Source organism: Bos taurus, chromosome 23 (assembly GCF_002263795.3).
Source record: "Bos taurus isolate L1 Dominette 01449 registration number 42190680 breed Hereford chromosome 23, ARS-UCD2.0, whole genome shotgun sequence".
Lineage (NCBI taxonomy): Eukaryota > Metazoa > Chordata > Mammalia > Artiodactyla > Bovidae > Bos > Bos taurus.
Window position 1 is genome coordinate 31,245,489 of NC_037350.1, and position 12,079 is coordinate 31,257,567.

General features: G+C 42.4%; 3 non-coding genes across 3 annotated transcripts; 2 read left to right on the forward strand and 1 right to left on the reverse strand.

Moving 5' to 3' along the window:
• Window positions 1–4,068: 4,068 nt before the first annotated feature.
• TRNAL-UAA (transfer RNA leucine (anticodon UAA)) lies at window positions 4,069–4,151 on the reverse strand. The gene has a single exon. It is a non-coding gene; the product is annotated as a tRNA-Leu (tRNA).
• Window positions 4,152–8,544: 4,393 nt separating this feature from the next.
• TRNAI-AAU (transfer RNA isoleucine (anticodon AAU)) lies at window positions 8,545–8,618 on the forward strand. The gene has a single exon. It is a non-coding gene; the product is annotated as a tRNA-Ile (tRNA).
• A 3,297-nt stretch (window positions 8,619–11,915) lies between these two features.
• TRNAT-AGU (transfer RNA threonine (anticodon AGU)) lies at window positions 11,916–11,989 on the forward strand. The gene has a single exon. It is a non-coding gene; the product is annotated as a tRNA-Thr (tRNA).
• Window positions 11,990–12,079: the final 90 nt, after the last annotated feature.

Below are 12,079 nucleotides of genomic sequence, written 5' to 3' on the forward strand. Positions count from 1 at the left end.
AAAACCAGGCGGGAACAGCTCACTCTTCTGGTTTTTGTCACCTTACTGAAGTACAAAACTTTCCTTTGTAGTCTACTGCCCTCATGAACGGAGAAGGCAATGGCACCCCACTCCAGTACTTTTGCCTGGAAAATCCCATGGACGGAGGAGCCTGGTAGGCTGCAGTCCATGGGGTCTCTAGGAGTCGGACACGACTGAGCGACTTCACTTTCACTTTTCACTTTCATGCATTGGAGAAGGAAACACTCCAGTGTTCTTGCCTGGAGAATCCCAGGGACCGGGAAGCCTGGTAGGCTGCCGTCTATGGGGTCGCACAGAGTCTGACACGACTGAAATGACTTAGCAGCAGCAGCAGCCCCCATGAAGGTTCACAACTTCAAAACAAAGATTTTCCAATGCATGCTCACAACTACAGCCTTTTAAAGTACTTACTGTATTTTAACATTTCTTTACCTTCCTCTGACTCCAACTCCAGCAAATTCTCATGTGTGAATTTTATCTGGAGTATCTCCTTCCAGTCTGTGGCTAGTGTTTTTCTCTCTTAGTGGACTTGTGAGGAAAAAGGGGTTCAGTTTTTGTGAGGTACAGTGTAGCTTATTCCTGTCTAACATATACTTGCTCATCTCAAAGGTGTGGAAGTATTTTGCTACATTTTCTTCAAAAGGCTTTATTGTTTTCACTTTCACTCATGATCTATTGGCAATGACTTGAAATGCAAGCAACTGGCTGTAAACAATTGAGGTATGCCTACCACAATTACAAATGAATTATTGAATGAATGCAACCAAACAAGAAGCTAAAACCAACAAATGAAAAGCAAAAGAGGATGTTTCCAGATGTCTTCCATCTCTGGCATTTCTTTTCCTACCCAGAAATATTTTCAAAAACATTCAATATAAAATTTGTGTGTGGAGAAGGTGGAAAAGAATTGAGGAGGAGATGGAAGCAATGAATCAGAAGTTTCCCAGAAACTGCATGGAGACCTTGTGTCTGGTGGAGATCATTGTTTAACCTCACAGTCCTTTCCTTTTTCTCCTAGTTCCCCCTTGTCGGAGTTTGTACCCCCATCAGTACTCTCAGGGAATTATTCTGCAGTCTGCCTTGATCAAAGTCTCTCTGCTTTGCAATCTTTGGATATTTTGGCCTTAATCTATGATGTTACCATTTGAGAGTTTGCAATGAGTGCTCCAGCAGTTACTGGAAACCACTGTTGTTGTTTGTATAATCCCCACAACCAGTCTTAATTCTTTTTTGCATCCTGGAATATTTACCACACATGATGATCAGTAAATATTTGTGAATGGATCAATGAATACTCAATTTCTTTTTTCTACTATTGTGAAAGTCAAAAGAATGGAGTTGGACACCAAAGATGCTGATGGCTGCAGGAACTCTTAGAACCAGAAAGCAAAACTTTTATGCCTACTGTGTCTCTCCTGCACCCTCTGCCAACAAGAAAATAAATATTTAAAAGACCCAGGTCCCTTTTCCAAAAGCAGTCTAAAAGGCTGAATTTGGAGCTAAAAAGTGCATTAGAAAAAAACAAAACTGTTTTTCCTCCTGTGTGTCTTCACTACTCACACAGAACACTTTACTTCAGACACGTCTGGCCAGTAAATATGTGGGAGTACCCCACCGCCACCACCACCACCAAGTAATTCTGCAACACTAGCTGAGTGTCCTACAATTTAACTTAATGCTGACATTATTTTTCTGGAGATAACATCACATCCCACACGTTACAAGATTAGTCCCTTTAGACTACTCCCATTTCAGATGCCAATGGAACAATGTAGGCCTTTTTGTTATCTCAACGCATAAACAGATGGTACATTTCAATAGATTGTTGGAAACTAAAAGTCAAAAATATGCTAAATTCAAACACAGACACACAGTAAGAGACATAGGATGTCTTCAATAGACTAATTAGTAGACTCTATAGAAACTGAAAAAAGAAATTATAAACTTGAAGGCCTAGAAACTACCCAAGTTGAAACATCAAGGGAAAAGAAAGAGCACTTAAGAATTATTGATTAATATATTTGTAATCAGAATCTCAGAAGGTGAAAAGAAAGAGAGAAAAGAGCAGAAAAAATATTGGGAGAGTTAATGACTAAGTATTTTCCCAAGATAATGAAAAACAGATATTCCTCACTTTTCAGAAGTTCACTTTGCTGCCACTTCATTTTTTGGAAAGACCTGCATTAGCATCTGTTTTACTTCCCTGGTGGTTCAGACGGTAAAGCGTCTGTCTACAATGCGGGAGACCCAGGTTCGATCCCTGGGTTGGGAAGATCCCCTGCAGAAGGAAATGGCAACCCACTCCAATATTCATGCCTGGAAAATCCCATGGACTGAGGAGCCTGGTGGGCTACAGTCCATGCGGTCGCAAAGAGTCGGACATGACTGTGTGACTTCACTAACTAACTATTGTAGAGGCTGAGCTCATCAGGAGCAGCCAGGTTGGAACTGCCAAGCTCCTCCCCCAGGAACTATAACTCAGCATCCCACTGTCAAGGCTGCTGCTGCTAAGTCACTTCAGTCGTGTCCGACTCTGTGTGACCCCAGAAACGGCAGCCCACCAGGCTCCCCCGTCCCTGGGATTCTCCAGGCAAGAACACTGGAGTGGGTTGCCAGTTCCTTCTCCAATGCATGAAAGTGAAAAGTGAAAGGGAAGTTTCTCAGACGTGTCCGACTCTTCGCGACCCCGTGGACTGCAGCCTAACAGGCTCCTCCATCCATGGGATTCTCCAGGCAAGAGTACTGGAGTGGGGTGCCATTGCATCACAGCTTTAAACTGTGTCTATAAGCATCTGTGCTTTATTTCCGCTTATTTTGTGTATCTGTATGCAAGAAGGGTGCTAAGGTAATCGCTTCTTCACGCCAATTCAACTTGTGAAGTGTTTCATAGGAACATTTCCACTCTGTTTTTGGATGGTATCACCAACTCAATGGACATGAGTTTGAGCAACCTCCGGGAGTTGGTGAAGGACAGGGAAGCCTGGCGTGCTGCAGTCGATGGGATAGCAAAGAGTCGGACACGACTGAGCAGCTGAACTGAACTACTTTCTGATAGTGCAGGAAACCTCTACATCAAACCTCAGCTCAAAGTCAGAGAATTCCAAGCTGTATCTAGCTAGCTAGCTAGCTATGTATACAAAACAGTAGAATTTTCATCCGATTAGGTATGCCAGAAGATAATGGGATAACATTTGAAAGTGATGATAGGCTAATTTTGTAAAATCTGTAAACCCAGAATTCTCTACCAAGCAAAAAGTATTTTCCAGAACTGAATAAGAGATAAAAGTCTTTCCTGACAAACAAAAACTGGAGTGCGTTTCTATCAGACCTGCAAAATAAGAAATGTTATAAGCTGGGACATATAAGGAATATTTTTCCCAATTCTAATCACTCTAAAAATGACTGACTGCATTAAGCAACAGTAGTAGTGACATACTATACAGCTATAGCATACATGAAAGCAAAATCTGTGGCAGCAATGACACACAATATAGGAGGAAGTATATTATTTGCCAGCTTCTTACATGGTACAGTAAGTAGCATAATATAATTTGAAGGTAGATTTTGATTAGTTGTAGCTGTATATAGAAAACCCTAGGGAAACCACTAGTGATTTAAGACATACAAATGATAAGACAATGCTCTAGACAGGAAGAAAGAGATAAAAGAAAGGAACAAAGGGGAAAAAAACACATAGAAAACAGCTAATAAGATAGTGGATTTTTAAAATACAAGTATATCATTTACATCATATCTAAATTAGCTAAATTCACCCATTATAGACAGAGCCTGTCAGATTGGATAAAAAGAGTTCAGAGTCAACTATATGCTGGACTATTGTCCAATTTTGCTTAAAAACTGTCATTTTTGGGTAAGATACATGCTAAAGTAACTTGATCCCTGGGTGAGAAAGATACCCTGGAAAAGGAAATGGCAACCCACTCCAGAATTCTTGCCTGGGAAAGTCGAATGGACAGAGGAGCCTGGCGGGCTACAGTCCATGTGGTCGCAAAAGCGTGGGACATGATTTAGCAACAAAAGCAATTCTACCGGGAGTGGGGTTCGAACCCACGCAGACACATGTCTATTGGATCTTAAGTCCAACGCCTTAACCACTCGGCCATCCCGGTGGTGGGCCCACTAGTCTACGTATCTAATATTCAGTTCGGTTCGGTTCGGTTCAGTTCAGTTCAGTTCAGTTCAGTCACTCAGTCGTGTCCGACTCTTTGCAACCCCATGAATCGCAGCACGCCAGGCCTCCCTGTCCATCACCATCTCCCAGAATTCACTCAAACTCACGTCCATCGAGTCGGTGATGCCATCCAGCCATCTCATCCTCTGTCGTCCCCTTTTCCTCCTGCCCCCAATCCCTCCCAGCATCAGAGGCTTTTCCAATGAATCAACTCTTCGCATGAGGTGGCCAAAGTACTGGAGTTTCAGCTTTAGCATCATTCCAATATTACAGGCTTATAATTAATTAGACTTGCTAGTGCCTGGAAGACTATGAATAATTTTACAGGAGATTAGAGACCAAGTTTAAAAAAGAAAAATCCTTTTAATGTTTCTTGGAAAAAACCAATGAAACACAGTAAGTCTAGTTAATATCCATCACCACATATGTTACAAATTTTTTTCTTGTGATATAAACTTTTAGGATCTATTCTTTTAAGGACTTCCAAATATTCAATACAATACTGTTATTAACAACTATACTACCACAGTGTACCTTAGATCTCCATAACTTATTATTTTTTTTTATTACTGGAAATGTGTACCTTTTGACCCCTTTCATTTCTTTAATACCCGTAGCTTCCCTGATAGCTCAGTTGGTGAGGAATCTGCCCATAATGTGGGGGACCTGGGTTTGACCCCTGGTTGGGAGGATCCCCTGGAGAAGGGAAAGGCTACCCACTCCAGTATTCTGGTCTGGGTAATTTCATAAAATCACAAAGAGTCAGATAGGACTGAGCAACTTTCACTATCATCTATTTCCTAACTCTGGCAAACATTTTTATTATGCGTTACTTGTATATTTAAACAAACAAATAATGTTTGCTTTATGCCAAAGTAAAATGTTGAAACACATACTAATCACAAACTTAGGAAAAGACTGTTCTATAGCAGTGGTAACAAGTAGCCACCAGACCTGAATTTAAACCAATTGATTTATCTGTGATAATTGTTTTGTGAACATTTGCACAACCAATCACTGTCAACCCCTGCTTTCTGAAATGAATCAGCCAGGAATGCACTCACTTCAGTAAACATCCCTTTGAGTGCCAACCAAACAACAAGAGTCTCTCCAGAAGAACCATGCTTCCACAGAATATGTCAACCCACTGACCCTCTGAAAGTCTACCTTAAGCTCCTTCCCAGAAAATATCAGCTCTTTCAAAGGGATGGTGCCTTACCAGCACTGCTCCCTCCTTAAATGAACATAGGCTTTGGATTTCAAGCAGTGATTGGTGAAAATGCCCCTCTGTCAAATCTGAAATGCTGAAATTTCATTTTTTCGCTGGGACTGTGTTTGCTGGGGGCAGGGGTGGAGGGGAAGGAAGGTAGTGTCACTGCTGAAGAACAAATGAAGTCAACATTTATTCCCAATTTGATGTATGTGAGGTTATCTCCAATTTGTTAGATGACTGCAACAAAATTATTCAGTGAGTAAGTAACAAAAGGCTTGCAGTGGCCCATATGGGGACTGAACCCACATCCTTGGTGTTATTACCACCATGCTCTAACCAACTAAGCTGACTAGCCAACTGGCAAAGAAACCTTTTCATACAAAGGTAATACAAAGATTCAGATTGCTATACCTGCTTAAAACTAAATAATACATCAATGAATTAGACAACCGAGAACATAGATTCTCAGAAACATACAGTCTACCAGGACTGACTCATGATGAAAGAGAAAATCTGAAAAGCCCTATCACTAGGAAGGAGATTGATCAGTAATCAGAAACCTCTCAACTAACAAATGTGTAGGACCAGATGGCTCCACTAGTGAATTCCACCAAACATTAAAAGAAGAATTAAGACCCATCCTTCTCAGACTCATCCAAAAAGTCGGAGAGGGAGAATTCTTAAAAACACATTTTACCAGGCAAGCATTGTCCTGATCCCTAACAAAGAAAATGATGTCACCTCACATATTGAGGGATGGGGAATTCAGGTAAGAAACAAAAAGTTCTGCGAGATTTGCTTTATCATTTGTTTACTAATTTGCATATCCCTCCTATCTACTAGTGCTGGAGTCTGAACTTGCCAAATTCTCCCCTCTTCTCCACAGAAAATCCCTCAGCAGCTGGAGATCTGGCTTCCACTGGCAAAGGAGAGCCAGGTTAGATGGTGCCACGCCCTCACCATCTCCTGTATGACCTGCATGTTTCCATTTATTGGACAAGAGAAAGTAGCTTGTTTTGAAAGAGGAAATTCCCAGGAATTCACAATTAGCAACTGTCCTTCGTGAAACTATCTTGTGTCTGCAAATATCCTCATTTCTGACTAAAAGTGCTTTCTTACAGATGAAGAGTTATCTAAATACAAGTGACTGCTCTCAATGTCCTGTTATTGTTGTTCAATCACAAAGCCGTGTCTGACTCTTTGGGACCCTGTGGACTGTAGCCTGCCAGGCTCCTCTGCCCATGGAATTCTCCAGACAAGAACACTGGAGTGGGTAGCCCTTCCCTTCTCCACAACTCAATGTGAATATCATTATTTTAAATGTCAAATGTCAAATAAACACGGCTCTTTACGCTCATCTCCTCCCCCTGCAAATCAGCTTCAGGCTCAAATTCTGTTCAAGTACTGGCCTGAATGCCTTGCTGCCTGTCTGTCTCTGGACTTCAGACCCTGACCTGTCTCTGCTTCTCACTGTTGCTCTCACTGGACCCTCCTCCCTCAGTCTCCAAACTCTCTCTGTCTGTAATTGTCTCTCAATCTGCTCCTGTTTCTCTGAATATCTTCATTTCTGTCTCTCTCTGTGTCTTAGTCTGGTTCTCTTTCTTGCTCTTCGTCTCTGTCTCGGCCCTTGTTGCTCATTCAGTATCTTTCTACTTTCCTCCCCTCTTGCTTGCTCTGTCCTTACTTATCTCCATTGCTCTATTTCTGTCTCTCATTTTTGGTCTCTGCATCCCTTTAGTCACTTTCTTTCTCACTCTCTCTCGGCCCCTATTCCTCTCTCTTCAGACTTTCCCTGTCCTTTGCTATCTTCTCAATCTTGCTTTCTCCGTGAGGCTCAGTTTCCGTCTCTTAGGCTCTTCCTCATTGCCTCTACTGCTCTTCTTGTCACTTCACCCTTGTCTTTCTCTGTCTGTCTTTTAGTTTTCCTTCTTTTTCACTCACCAATCTTTCCCCATAATCAAATGTCACGCTTGGGCAAGTCCAGCTTCCAATCCAAGGGGTTTAGGGTTCTGATCAAGCCTTCCTGCTGAGGACACCTAATCTCTGAGAGATTAGACCCAGTCTCACGGGGGCCTACTTGGCCTGCCTTGGCACGGCCAACAATACCATGTTCACAGGTTGGTTCAACCCTCACCAGGACCAGGAGTTAGCCAGTCAAGGGGCCTGAGTGCCTCTGGGAAGCTGGGAAGTGGAGGGAAAGTAAAGACGAGTGGGATGAGGGGAGGGATGGGCAGGAGTGTGGAAACAGAGGCATAAAGCCCATTCTGTGAGGGGTCGTTCCCTGCCTTTCTTGACTCCAAACCCTGAGGAGTAACACTGTTCTCTCTCCTGAGGATCAGTCCTAGCGCAGAACACAGGTGCTACTGCTGCTGCTAAGTCACTTCAGTCGTGTCCGACTCTGTGCGACCCCATAGACGGCAGCCCACCAGGCTCCCCCGTCCCTGGGATTCTCCAGGCAAGAGCCCTGGAGTGGGTTGCCATTTCCTTCTCCAATGCATGAAAGTGAAAAGTGAAAGTGAAGTCGCTCAGTCGTGTCCGACTCACAGGTGCTACCCTGTAACAAACGCTGCTCTTGAACCACAGCCCCTCATGTTGAGGTCTAGCCTCAGTGATTCCCATCATCATTTAACAGTGTGCACCATGGTCTGACAGTCATGGGTGCTCGATTCCTGCCGAGAGATGAAAGAATGAGGTCTACCCTCCAATCTTCACTTCCTCTTGATTTTCCTCCTACTTTGCTGGATACTTATTTGCAAGCTTCTCCATTTATTACTTAATGGCTTTGGGGTTTGTCCTGGGCTACCTCGTCTCCTCAAGTATTCTCAGAGCCTCCCTATCAATGTGGCTGTGGTGCCAGGCCTACCTCTAAGGCAGGTTTGCCACAGTTTTGATTACCTCAGTCCTCAGGAAATAGAGTTCATTCACGCCAAATACTAAGAATTCCTCTTTGTTTCCCCCTAATTCCACGATGGGGGAGAGGAAGAATGCGATTTCTTCTTTCTTTGAGTATTAGTTTGTGGTCGTTTGGGTTCACTGTATTCCTTTTCCAGCTCCCGGAAAAGCCGTATTGATACCTTTTCTTTTAATAGCATAAACACGATCTCACGCTCCCATGTCTGGCCGGTTAGCTCAGTTGGTTAGAGCGTGGTGCTAATAACGCCAAGGTCGCGGGTTCGATCCCCGTACGGGCCAGGCTGTGTGAAGACTACCGTTTTTCACACTTACACACAGAAGGTGACGGTTCATCCATTTTAGGTTCACCGCTTACATCCCAGTTCATGTCTGGGACACGGAACTCTCGGGGAGAACTGTCACTGGAATCGTACATCTTTCCTCATGTTTGACTCGCATCTGCAGGACGAAAGGATAGCAGTCAGCGACCCAGCAAGCCATAGAGCATCGCTTTGGCGCATTTTGATCCACAGGGTAACTGATTCCAGCAAAGAAACTGACCTTACTGGATTATTTTCCTCCTAAAATAGACTATGAAACCATCTACACTTTCTACATTTCCACACTTGAGTCTTAACTAGATCAGCAAAAGATGAAACAAGGTTTTTCAAATGCTATGTGAAAAAACTCTATTGATACAAACACAGCAGGAAGGAAGCAGTTTTGTCAGCTGTCTCTTTATGAGCTGGAGCCATCAATGGCCAAACCTGAAACACTTTGAACAACAAATAATATAGTTTGAGATAATGATGCAAACTAAGTATAAAATATGTATTCATGAGTCCGTACTGTTATAAATCAGTGATTAAATAAGTAAATCAATGAATACAGGAGAAGGGATGTATTTTTCTTACTGATGCATTCCAACTAAGGTTGGAACTATTCTCCACCAACCCACCAGGAGATGGAGATTTAACCTCTCCCTTCTGGAATATGGGCCATCCTGACCGACTAGCTTCTAAATATCCAGGAAGAAGTAGGAAAACATAGGAAGAAACTTCACCAGGGAGAAAAACAGCAAACACTCCCTTAAAAGTGATCAAGGTTGGCATCACTAATGGTAAGCTATCCTCCTATCAAGTCACATCTGATAGGAAGTGATGGGACAAGTACTTCATCTCTGTGGTCTCGTCCAGAAACCTGTAGCCCAGGCCTTCGTGTGAAAACTATCAGACAAACCTAGACTGGAAGATAGTCATAAAAATACCGGATAAAAATAATTCATCCGCACCAAGAAATAATCACAGACCAGAGGAGGCTGAATGCAATGTGGGATCCCGTGGGTGGGGGGGGGGAAGACATTAGTGTAAGAACAGATGTGACACACACAAATACATGAGTTTAGTTATTATTAAAGTAGCAGTGTTGGTTTCTTGGCTTTAATAAAGGTACCGTGGTAACCCAAGAAGCTAATTAAAGGAAACTCTGAAATGGGTACAAAGAAACTCTATTGTTTTTGCAACTTTTCTAAATATACTCCAAAATAAAAATTTGTGTTTCAAAATTCGCATAGGAAATGTGTCTGTTTCCCACCACTTAAATCAGAGTTGAGACAAATGCCTGGTGGGCAGTAGGTCCATGACAGGCAGTTCTTAAAAGCTGAAGGAATGTGATTGATGTCTTCTTTGGTGAAGGACATGCAGAAATATTTACATGGTGACCTGTGCAAGATGGTACATGCTGCAGATTATTCTCCCAGAGTCCCATTCCCACACTGAAATGCAAACCAGACCAATGACATTCGTCTTCAGCCTGTAAAAGACATCTGAAATGGAGCTATACGGTGTATATTGAACTTGAAGTTCGGTGAGTTTCTCTCACAAAGTTTCAAATAACACCTGAAATGTTTTCTTTCCTAGCTTGGCCAGAAAATATTTCCATTTGTGTCAATAAACATCTTAACCACTGCTCTTTGTGACATCTTGCCCATTATAAAGGGCAAGACCGTCTTGCCCTGTGTTCCCATGACACAATCCAAGATTTTCAGACAGAACAATGGCCAGTTCACTGTTCTTCCGTGGGGTCGTCACAGAGATCATACTTTGCCCAGGCAATATTACTCACCCCTTCTTTTTTGAACTGGGAGACCAAAGGTTACTTTAATGTTAGGTGGGTTTGTTTTCTTGTGTGTGTGTGTGTGTGTGTGTGTGTGTGTGTGTTTTATTCTTATTTGTGTGCTTTGATTTTTAAGCCTTTGATGTGCTTAACAGCAGGTGGTTCCTAACTTAACTTAGTTTTCCCATTAATTCACAAAATACTTGATAAAGTGCAATCACATTAGGCAGAAAAATTGTAATCCTATAGCAGTATGTGATTGCAATGAAGGAGTTCTTCAAATAGAAATAAATGGAAAATGTGACCTACCTTTACAGAAGTACTCGAGAAGCTACAGTTGTTGGGGAAAAAAAAAAACAAACCACAAAACAAAAGTCTGTTATTGCAAAAGATACTGGCAGCTTCCTGACACTATTCACTAGCACCTGTGGAAGCAGTATTGTTTATGCGGCCTAGATATAGAACACTTGTAGCAGTCTTATAGATTGAGGCTAGAAATAATCTACACTACCTGCCAGCACTCTTCAAAGAATTTGAGTAAATAAAAATAATAAATAGAGGTTTTACATTTTCTCAAAGTCACGAGTATAATGACAGATTTGGAACAAAGAATCAGTGGAGTCTGACATCAGAGTTTGAGCTCTAAAGCATCATCGCATACTGCCTCATGCTCAGAGGAGAGGACTATTCTCTGATAATTATGCAGTAAGTGTCCATTTTAGGAACTCAGACAAGTCAAGAACTTGATGACATTTTTAATGTAAGACATGTCTACCAAAGTTTTAATTGTCTGTATTTCTGTGTCAAACATCATTCTTGCATGTTGACATTTGCTGAATTCTTACCTTCCTTTTCCCTTTTGCATGCCTTTACCGTCCACGTTGCTCTAAAATAAATATGAACAGGCACACTCCTCTCTTGTAAGATACTGCTCTTTGACAGTGAGCGTAGCAAAAGATGTGGTGAAGTCCTTTCAAGCGCTCCATTTCATGCTATGTTTCAAGACTGATAAGCACCATCGTTTTCCTTTTACAGATTCGAAAGGGAGAAGTATTAGTATCTCCCATGCTGCTGTTAAGTCATTTCAGTCGTGTCCGACTCTGTGCGACCCCACAGACGGCAGCCTACCAGGCTCCGCCGTCACTGGGACTCTCCAGGCAAGAACACTGGCCTGGAGTGGGTTGCCATTTCCGTCTCCAATGCATGAAAGTGAAAAGTATCTCCCATAGGAAGGTGCAAAAGTCAAACGACTTGGCTATCGATTTCAAGGGTTCAGAGGTTCAGAAGGTTTTTCTTGTCTTGGCTCAGCATGTAAACTTCTGTGCATATTTCAGACAAGAGAGGGTAAAAGACTTGATAGAAATTTTGAGAAAGAGTCCTGAGATTGTAGTGTTGATCTTAAGTTCTTGAGAAATGCATTGGTGAGCCAGGAAAGCGAAAACTCCTTCAAATAATGTTAGGAACCAAGGGTCAACTGCAGCTGGCTCCGTGGCTTAGTTGGTGAAAGCGCCTGTCTAGTAAACAGGAGATCCTGGGTTCAAATCCCAGCGGGGCCTCAGGCAAGACTGTTTTAAATAGAGCAAAACAAGTTTAAAAAATGAAATCTGTTTACCTCCCATCAAGCCCGGGAGTACTAGGAATGCTCT